Source organism: Pinus tabuliformis, chromosome 6, assembly GCF_031772625.1.
Source record: "Pinus tabuliformis cultivar Carrire ecotype Pingquan chromosome 6, CPIR1, whole genome shotgun sequence".
Lineage (NCBI taxonomy): Eukaryota > Viridiplantae > Streptophyta > Pinopsida > Pinales > Pinaceae > Pinus > Pinus tabuliformis.
The window spans coordinates 424,876,129-424,887,230 of NC_142292.1; positions in this window are offsets into that span (position 1 = coordinate 424,876,129).

Genomic DNA, 11,102 nt, shown 5'->3' on the forward strand with positions numbered 1-11,102 from the left:
GAGCCCAGGAATTGAAGGACAATCCTTGGTCTCATGATTCTCTGAACAAATTACACATGTTTCTACAACTTTTGCATCCAAGGGACATTCCCTTAGAGCATGTTTCTTCCTACACTTTGGGCAAAAGATGGCCAAAGCCTCAGCTTCTGCTTTCTGCTTATTGTGAATCTTAAGGGTGTCCAGTTGCTCACTAAGACTCCCTAAGATGTCAGTTTTGAATTCATCAAGCATGTTGCCAATCTCAGCCCTACTTACTGATCCAGTTGCATATTTGTTTGCTCTGATGAGAGAAGGATCTCTAGGCCCTTTTTGAGTTTTAGATTTCCCCCTTGAGAGATGGACACATAGCTCTGCTATATCATTGAGTGAAAGTTGAGATATATCTCCCTTCCCCATCATGTTCAAAATATCTATCCATTCATCTCTAATGGCTTTTAATAGAAGGGCTTTCAAGGTCTCCTCATCTAAGTTACTCATTTTTGCTCTTTTCAGGTTGTATTGAAATCTTTCAAGTAAATCCTCCAAGTTTTCATCTTCTCTTTGCATCATTTTGAATACCTCATCCTTGTGATTGGTGGGCATACAATAGTCCAGGTACCTATCCAAAAATGTTTGTTTCATATTATTCCAAGACCTAATGGATTGAGTGAGTAATCCCATGAACCATTTCAAGGCTGCTCCTTTCAATGTTGAAGGAAACAGCTTGAGTTTTTGAGAGTCTTCCAGATAATCATAATTTCGACACACGACTTCAAACTCAAATAGAAATGTTTCAGGGTCCTCATTCCTTAACCCATGGAAGTTTGGGAGGACAGATGGTGAGATGTTTTTCATTGTGGCTCGGGAGTCCTCATCGACTATAGGAAATCCGAATGAGTTATCTCCATCCCTATTTCCTCCAATGTTACCTCTACCTCCTCCATTGTTTCCTCCTCCTCCTCTACCTCTACCTCTACCAAATCCAGTTGCTCCTTCCTCTGTCATGGTAGTTTCCCTGGAGGCTTCAAAGTCTTCTGGTTCTTCTACTAAGGGTGAACGAGAAGGAATTTCTCCCTCTTCTTATTCAAATGATTCTACTTCTTCAATTACAATTTGTCTTTCTGTAGAAGGAAGGAAAGGATCTCTTTCTAATTCAGATTCGATGGAAGGTGTGGGAGAGTCGACTCCTACCTCTTGAATTCCAGGAATCCTAGGGCTAGGAGTGTAAGTTGGAGATGATGGAGGTGTCTCTTGTCTATTCCTTGAAGTAGATGGACTTGTAAAAATCGAACTCTTGGCTCTAGCTAAAAACCTTCCCCTAGAATCTCTTGCTCTATGCATGTCATTTTTTTATTTTTCTTCAAGTCGGGGTAATAATTCTCTTTCTGATCTTCCAGGTCACTCTAGGTGCAAGAAGAGAGCATACTCAAGAAACTATTAAACCAATAACTTTCTCTTTTCTGATCCTCCAGATCACACTAAGTGCAAGAGGAGAGCATACTTTGAGAGGTTATCAATTTTCCTTCCTTGAATTTTTTTTTTTTTTTTTTTTTTAAGAATTTGGCTACCTAATTTCACTTCCCCGGCAACGACGCCAAAATGTTTGGTCAATTTAGTGTGATCTAAATTTCTATTTATATTGTTAACCCGGGGTTCGTAAACTGACGAAGTGAAGTGTACTATATGTACTAGATAACCATTTCCTTAGTCTTTTGTCGTTTTTAGTTTTTTTTTGGATTTATCTTTCCCTAATGTGAGATGATGAAAAGGTGATAAAGCAAGTGAAATATGGATGATTATGGTGATCTCTAAGTGGTTTTCAAAACTGAAAAGAGAGAAAGCTTTAAAATAACTGCAATGAAATCAATTCTTCAAAAGAAATAAAGACATCAAACAATGAACTATGACATCGGCCCAGTATCTTTGTTGTTGAATGAAAATGAAAGTGAAATCTACACTAAATTCAATTAAAAGTAAGAACAACTAATCCACACTAGTTCAACTCTTCAACTCAATCTTCCTTGTGAGAAGATATCATGAAATGTTAAGCAATGTGAAATCTCAAAGAAGTTAAACTAAACTAATCACACTACTTTAACTTTCTTGACCTTTTGCCTTTCAGCTTAATTTACCCTGTGAGAAACAGTCATGAACAAGTCAAGCAATGTGAGATCTAAAGCAAACTAAATCAAGCTATAATGAGTGATATTCTGGTTCCTAATAAAGTTATTTGATTATAGAAAGGAACCGTTAGCATATGAATAGCATGATATCTAAGAGCAGAAAATAAATGTACAACTTAAGGAAATGACAGTACTGGAAATCAAACTTCAGAAAACAAGAGTCAGCGACAAAGACAAGATGATCTCGTATGCCAATAGTTATAAAAAGAAAAGGTGAAAAATTGCCCCGGGCTGCCTAAGAACACCTGCAAAAACATTGATCAGTTGTAACCATAAAAGAGCAGCAATGAAAATGTAAATCAACACAAATCAAAAAGCTTTGTTATGTACAGCTAATATACATGTTGAAATAAAACGCAGCATTTAAATGACAACTGTACAGCTAATATACATGAACATGAAAAAGTAATGCAAGAGGTAAAAGACAACTGTACAAGGCTTCAGTAAGCAAGGGCCCTCTGCCACTTCAACCGATTCAACGAACATCTACAAGCTTAAGTTTAAACCAGTCTTCTCATATATTAAACAACAACGTAAAATTGCAGTGGGGAAATACAACAGCTTCGGATTACATTACAAAAAGATTAACTTGTACAGCGTTCATGGACGCATTATTTATAAGGAAAGAAAGCTAAACAGATTAACTAAATCTACGCTATTAACCACGCTGCCAGAGACACGTAAATCCTCTTCAGCCCGGATCTAGGTAACTGTCATCATGTTTATTAAATCTGAGACGTATGGTTGTTGGATTCACACTATCAGGATGTCTTCGTGGCTAAGGATTGTGCCACGTAGCTTCACGTGCTAAAAAACAGAGCTACGCAGAGTCGTGCCACCGCTGAACACTTCTGTTGACTATCCTTTTCCCCTTATTTGACTGCGGGCTTTTATGGCCGTGCTGGATGATCTGGAGGGACACGATCCATGTCCTTGACTCCTGTAACTTGCCCATGTGGCTCATTTCTTGAGAGGACACCTGTAGCATGGTGTTTGACAAAACGACTGCGGAATCCTGTGCTGGCTGCAGAAACCTGGGTCAACTGCGGAAACCTGTGTCGGCTGCGGAAACTGAGAAGCTTCCGCAGCTGTCTGAACAAAATTCTAAACCAAACAACAGTCATCAGCGTAGTTAGAAAACCATGTCAAAAGCTCGTTTTTAAACTAAAATACAATGATTTAATCAACTTGGTGGATGAAATGAGTGGAAAAAGAAGGCTGAGAGGGTGTATAGGAAGGTGCAGGTTCGAGGCTCAACAGCGCCAATCCCATAAAATGAATCATTAATGAGAATATTTGGAAATCCCAAAAAATCAAAATTCTAGTCATCGACGCACAGGAGAATAAATATCATTCGACATATGGACTCAATACGTTGCATTGCATGAATGTAGTTCCCCACAACTAGGCTCTCAACATATAACAATGACATGAATTGAATTATCAGTGGTCCTTGCAAGCACAACCAATGTGGGAAGGTAAGCAAATGGTGGAGAGACAAATTAAAAACAAGTTTTTTCGGTTCAATGAGAGGTCAGGCTCTTTGTTCAAAGATTTTGAATTAATGGCCCACTTGAAGGAGGAATTAATGATCTACGATAGAAAGGAACTCTCCCGAGAGGATTGGGAGGGGATATATATCAGTGGTTGGGTGAGTCTGGTTCATGATTGGATGTTTAGCGGATGGAATGTACCGAAAGTCAATTGGTTGTTTCCGAAGATGGAGAATATGTTGGCATTATGATACAGGTGTTGTCCTTGATGGAAACTCACTCAGATGAAAGATCACAGTGCAGCATGTCAACAGCAAAGAATTACATATTAGACTCCAAAGAATGAAGAAAGAGAGGTATACAAAGGTTCACCTTGTCCAAGCTACATATACACGCAGGTTTATTGAAAAAAAGGAGAGTATACGTAAACATGCACTTTCACAAAAGGAAAAGCATGTATATCTTGGAAAACCAAAAGTTTTTGGTCCAAGTTATTTCTTGGCCCAAGGCATTTGAATGGTCCGATCTATTTGGTCTGAGGTATTTGGTCCAAGGTATTGGTCCTAAGTAGTTTTGGTCCATGGTATTGAGAAAGGCCTAAAACTATATAAGGAGAAGAAGATCATTAGACCAAGGTGTGAGCAAGTATTTTGAATATCTTATGAGGTGTTGGATCATATATGCAAGTTAATGAGCTTCTGATGGTTTGCTTGCTCTGATCTAAGGAGGCACCTATATGGCTGATGAAGGTTGATGAACCAGGATCATAAATGCTTAAAAGTATTCTCATTATGTGGTTTGATCTTGAATAATCTAGATCTGAATACTAACGTGTTTTTTATTCTGTAAATGTGATGATCTGGGTATGACTGAAGTCTGGAATAGCTGTGATGTTTTAAGTTAGCATTTACAGATTTGTACATAGGTTCTCTTTAGTAAAATAGTGTATGCATGCTGGTTCAGCATATCAAAGTAGCGTATACATCATAAATTGGAATTTGCAGATCTGTACGTTGGTTCCCTTCTGTAACATTGCGTATACACGTTGGTTCGACACAGGCAAGTAGCGTATACCTTATGAAGCATGATGTTTAAAGTTTCAGTAGTCTCTGTTTGTTGTTGCAAAGTTATCAGTTTTGTTCTGATGAAAGTATTCTGGTAACAGTGTTCTGAATGATTAGATTAATTGATTGTGATTTGCTTCAGTGATGATGGATTGTCTGTGATTGATTGATTCAGTTGTGGTTGATTCAGAAAGTCATGATTGAGTTTTAGTGATTGGTTGATGCAGATGTATTTGATGTAGTTATGATTTTCTGAGTTTCAATGCTGTTGATGGGTCCAGTATGAAAATTGGATGAAACGTGGCCTTCCGATTGTGGTGTTGTGTTCCAGGAGTATAAAGTCTGAAAATTCATGAAACGTGGTCCCTGGTAGAAGAGTGGAGTTTTCTGTAGGCTGGCACCTAAATACTACTAAACATATTGGCTAGTATAAGAGCTAGGGGGTTGTAGCTACCTTCTAGTAGTAGCTGGAGAACACGAGAAGGTTTTAGCCTTCTGCAGGTGGGTGCCTGTGTACTCGTACAATTCTGCACCAGTACAATATTGTAAACAAATTTTCCTATTATTAAAAGAAGACAGAGACGACAGCAGCAGATGGTTTTTACCCATATTGGGTTTCCACCTTATATCTTGGTGTTGATGTGTGTTGCTTATGTGTAATGCTTTATTCTGCTTTTATTGCACTGCCTAATAAATCTCTGATATACTGGTTAAAGCTCAATACATGATAAATTGTCTAAATCAAAATTTCGCTGCATATACGCTGGTTGCTTTAAGTACAGTCGCGTGTACATGATAGTTCACTTATCTGAAGTAGCATATATAAATCTGTTTGGGAAACAAAGGTATTGATCTGATAATATTAATTCACCCCCCCTCTCAGTATTATTTCCAACAATTGGTATCAGAGCAGGTCCTTCAGAAGAAGCTTGATCACTTGAAGGGAGATCCATCATCATGAGTAATCAAGAAAGGGTGGGATCCATCAGACCACAAATCTTTGAAGGGAGAAATTTTATTTATTGGAAAATAAGAACCGTAGCCTATCTACAATCACTTGAACTGATGTCTGGGAAATTGTGGAAGGAGGATAAAGATTTCCAATAGCAATTCCTACAGATATGGCAGGTAAAAAGCAATATGAAACCAATGTTAGAGATGTCAATACTTTATTGGGAAGTCTGTCACAATCAGAGTTTGTCAAAGTCATGTATCTCAAATCAGCAAAAGAAATATGGGACAAAATCGTTCTGAGCTATGAAGGAGACTCTTAGGTGAAACGTGCAAAACTTCAAACTCTCAGAATTCAGTATGAAACTCTTAAGATGCATAGTGATGAAAGTATAGCTAGTTACTTCTTACATATAGATGAGATTATTAATTGTATGAAGAATCTTGGTGAAGAAATAAAGGAAGTTACCTTAGTTGAGAAAGTTTTGAGATCCTTGTCTGCTAAATTTGAATCAAAAGTGTCTGCCATAGAAGAAAAACAAGATCTGCAGACTATCACTATGACACAGCTTCATGGAATCTTAACTGCCTTTGAGATGAGAAAAGGAGGACCATCAGATATGAGAGAAGCCGCATTTAAAGCTTCAACAAAAGGAAAGGAAGAACACAATGAATCAGGACATATTTCAGAAGAAGAAGATGAAGTAAAATTTGTCAAGAAGCTTCAACAAGGTTCTGGAAGATTTAGAGGTAAGCTACCCTTCAAATGCTTTGCCAGTCGCAGAGTCGTTCATTATGCTACCAAATGTCCTCATAAAGATAAATATGAAAAAGGGAAGGAATATGCAAAATGGAATAGAAAACAAGTTGTAAATAAAAAGAGTTACTATACTCATGAAGATAGCGATGGTTTATCAAATAGTGATGAAGATGAAAATATTAATGACTATAGACTTCTAATGGCTTATGATGATGATAATTTTTGGGATGATTTAGAAGAGGATGACCTTCATGAAGAAATCTCTAAACTCAAAATCTGTTTAGAAGAAAAGAATATGATTATAGATACCTTGACATACCAACTTGCTGAAAAATAAAAACACAATGAAAAACTAGAATGTGAAATTGTGGGTCTAAGAAAGGATCTTGAGAAAACGAAATCTCTCAATCTTAGATTTGCTAAAGGATCATAAACCTTAAATGAAATTATCAAAGTGCAGCGTTCTCCTCTAATAAAGACAGGTCTTGGATATACTGAAGAGGCATCTCAATCACAGAAGCCATCAACCTCCACTAAAAGTTATCTTGATGCAACAAAGACCAGTGAACAGTATGACAATCGTCAGCAAAGGCATAAAGCAGATCACCAGGTAAATCAAACTCAATTTACCCCAAGGATGAATAGAAGCCACAACCAACCTCAGGTAAATCATACTCAATTTGCTCCAAAGATGAATATCAATAGAAACTACAATCACCAGGTCAATAGATTCGATAGTCGCGGGAACTTCTTTAATGGGCAATGTTTTTCATGTCATAATTTTGGACACATAATTGCTCAATGTCTTTCTTACAAAACCATCATGACAAGAGAAGCATGAAATCAAAGGAATGTAACAGGGGTCAAGAAAAGTTCCTATAATAACTTTTCTCTTCTTGAAAATGAAATAAAATGCTCAGTTTGTAACAACTTTGGTCATGAAGAATCTAAATACAGGAGAAAATTTCAGCAAACATCTCAAAAGGAGAAAACTCCATTAAATCCCAAGATATGGAGAAGGAAATAATCTCAAACAGAAAGATGTGGTATAGGCTTGTATGCAGAAGGACAAGAAAATCAGTGATATATTGACAGTGGATGCTCAAAACACATGACAGGTGGCAAAGAAAAACTTCACTCATATAATGCCTTAGAAAAGGAAAAGAATGTCTCATTTGGAAACGACACTCTTGCTGTCATAAAAGGTAAAGGCTCTGTTTTCTTGAAAGAAAAGGTTAAAGCTAGAAAGTTATGTATGTAGACGGTTTAAAGCATAACTTGTTGAGTGTCTGTCATATGTGTGATCAAGGAAATGAAGTGGTGTTCCGATCAAACGGATGTGTTGTTCATGAGCTTGATACAGGAGAGACTGTGATCAAAGGTACAAGAACTCCAAACAACTTATACATACTCAAGGGAGGACAACAATAGTGTTATCTAAGAAAAAATGATGAAAAATGGTTGTGGCATAGAATATTGGGACATCTAATCTTTTCTCAAATAAGAAAAGCATGTAGATTCAAGGTTGTTCGTGATCTTGCAGATAGCAGCATCCCTGAAAATACAATATGCAAACCATGTCAAATCGGTAAACAAACCAGAGCTCACTTCATTGAAAAAGAAGGGTCAACTAGTAAGCCTCTTGAACTTGTCCATACTGATTTATGTGGACCATCACGGAAAAATTCACCTGGTGGAGAAGAATACTATATTTTGTTCATTGATGATTTTTTCAGAATGTGTTGGATGGGTATTCTAAAGCATAAAGATGAAGCATTTGAAAAGTTCCAAGCCTTCAAAGCTTTGGTTGAAAATGAATCCGATCGAAAAATCAAATGCCTCAGATCTGATCGAGGAGGGGAATTTACCTCAGATTAATTCTTTGACTTTTATGAACAACATGGAATAAAAAGGAAATTCTCCACCGCAAGGACTCCTCAGCAAAATGGAGTGGTAGAAATAATGAACAAAACTATTCAACAAATGGCTTGAGCTATGCTAGATGAATCTGGAACTCTTGCAACCTTCTGGGATGAAGCTGCATTCGCTGCCGTAACTATTCTCAACCAAGAAAATTTTCAGGTAAATAGCACTCAAACTCCACATTAACTTTGGTATGGTAAGACTCCTACTGTAAAATACTTTAAAGTTTTTGGAAGAAAATGTTATATCAAAAGAACTGATGAAAAACTTGGTAAGTTTGAGCCCAGAGCAGATGAAGGTATTCTTCTTGGTTACTCTTCCTGAAGTAAAGGATATAAATGTTATAATAAAAGACTTGGGAAAATTGTTGAAAGTATTGATGTTGTAGTTGATGAAGCATGAAAAAATCCAAAACAGACAAAAACAGAAGATTATAAAAATGAAGAAGATGGGGATTATTTTCCCACACCAAATCACAATGATATTGAAGAAGAAACCAATGAAGCACTAGAAGAAGAGATAACAGTAGAAGAAAAGACTCCGTCCAGGTATGTTCAGAAAAATCATCCAGAAACTCAAATTTTAGGGGAAAAAGAGGTAGGTGTATAGACAAGAAGAACTATTACAGAAACCTCAAGATATCTCGCATTACTATCCTCCACTGAACCTCAAAACGTAAATGAAGCATGCAAAGATGAATGTTGGGTCAAGGCCATGAATGAAGAACTTGAGCAAATTGAAAAGAATAATACTTGGGAATTAGTTCCTAGACCCCACGATAAAAATATTATAGGAACTAAATGGATATTCAAAAACAAGCTGAATGAAAATGGAGAAGTCATTAGAAACAAGGCCAGACTTGTTTGTAAAGGGTATGCTCAACAAGAAGGTATAGATTTTGAATAAACTTGTGTACCTATTGCTAGACTTGAAGCCATAAGGATGTTTCTTGCTCTTTCTAGCTTTCAGAAATTCAAAGTATACCAAATGGATGTAAAATTTTCTTTCCTTAATGGAGATTTAGAAGAAGAAGTTTATATTGAAAAACCAGAAGGATTCATTCTCGAAAATGATGCAAAACTTGTATGCATACTTAAAAAGTCTCTCTATGGCCTAAAACAGGCTCCAAGGGCCTGGTATTACCACCTTGACAAATATCTACACCAACAAGGTTTTACAAAAGGTCCAGTAGATAGAAATCTATATACAAAGATTGAAACTGATAAATTGCTAATTATTTTTGTTTATGTTGATGATATCATTTTTGGTAGCAATGAAGAATCCACAAGTCAGAATTTTTCTTCAGTAATGCAGCAAGAATTTGAAATGTCCTTGCTTGGTGAACTTGCCTATTTTCTTGGTCTACAAGTTCAACAAAATAAAGATGGTATTTTTCTTTCACAAACCAAATATCTCAAACAGATCTTGAAAAGGTACGGCATGGAAGATTCTAAACCTGTATGTACCCAATGGTAACAAGATGCAGTCTCATCTCAAATGATGAATCAGCATCAGTACATCAACCAACTTACAGATCCATGATTGGCGGCCTGCTTTATCTAACAGGTACCTGACTTGACATCATGTATGCAGTGGGAATAGTTGGAATATTCCGAGAAAATCCAAAGGAATCACACCTTCAGGCAGTCAAAAGAATTTTCAAATATCTTCAAGGAACTCAGAACTTTGGTTTATCGTATCCTAGAGACACAGCTCTTACTCTTCATGCATATACAGATGTAGATTGGGCAGGAAGTGTTGATGACAGAAAAAACACTAGTGGTGGTGCATTCTATATGGGTTCTAGGTTAGTGTCTTGGTTCAGAAAGAAACCAAGTTCAATTGCTTTATCTACAGCTAAAGCAGAATATGTGGATGTTGCTTCTTACTGCACACAACCACTTTGGATGATGCAAATCTTGCAAGACATTCAGATCACATGTACTCCACCCATCTCCATTCTATGTGATAATACAAGTGCCATCAGTATTTCAAAGAATCCATTCATGCACTCCAAGACCAAGCACATACCCATCAAATACCATTTTCTACGTGAACAAGTGCTTGAAAAAAAGGTCAAATTGGAGTATGTTCCATCCAAAGAACAGGTTGCTAGTATATTCACTAAACCACTTCCCAGAGAGACATTTGAATATCTCAAACAAAAGCTGGGAGTAGTTGTTGCATCATCCTACTGTTAAATCCAATTTTTCAGAGAAAGGTTATTATACGTGTGTTTCATGGAGAATAGTTGCGTACACACGCGGGTTTCTGTGGGTCAAGGAGCGTATATGTTTTTCAGACAAGAAAAACAGTGGGGCAAGCTCTGATATGGGTGCTCTGACTGATATTGATGATTAATGTCTATCGATATGCTTTGTTCATTAATTTTTATCTGACTGACAAAGATGCCTTGATCATTGACCTATTAACAATGCACAGGTAGCACAGGTTCAGGGGGAGCATTAGCCTTCATGTACATTTAGCATTATTGGCATTATGGTTGCTGAGTCCAGCTATGGCTTCAGATATTTATACCATTTGTTGCTTAAGTCATGTAAAAGTCTAGGGTGTGATATGTCTTCTCATACATTTGAATGAGTCCTCTTGGACAAATGATGTAATTTGTATCCCCACTTTACATGGGATGGATGATGTAATATTTATTGTTTCTGTCATGTATAAACATTACATCATCCCCACTTGGTTGCGAGATGGATGTATGTATGATTCATTGGTGATAGGAAGG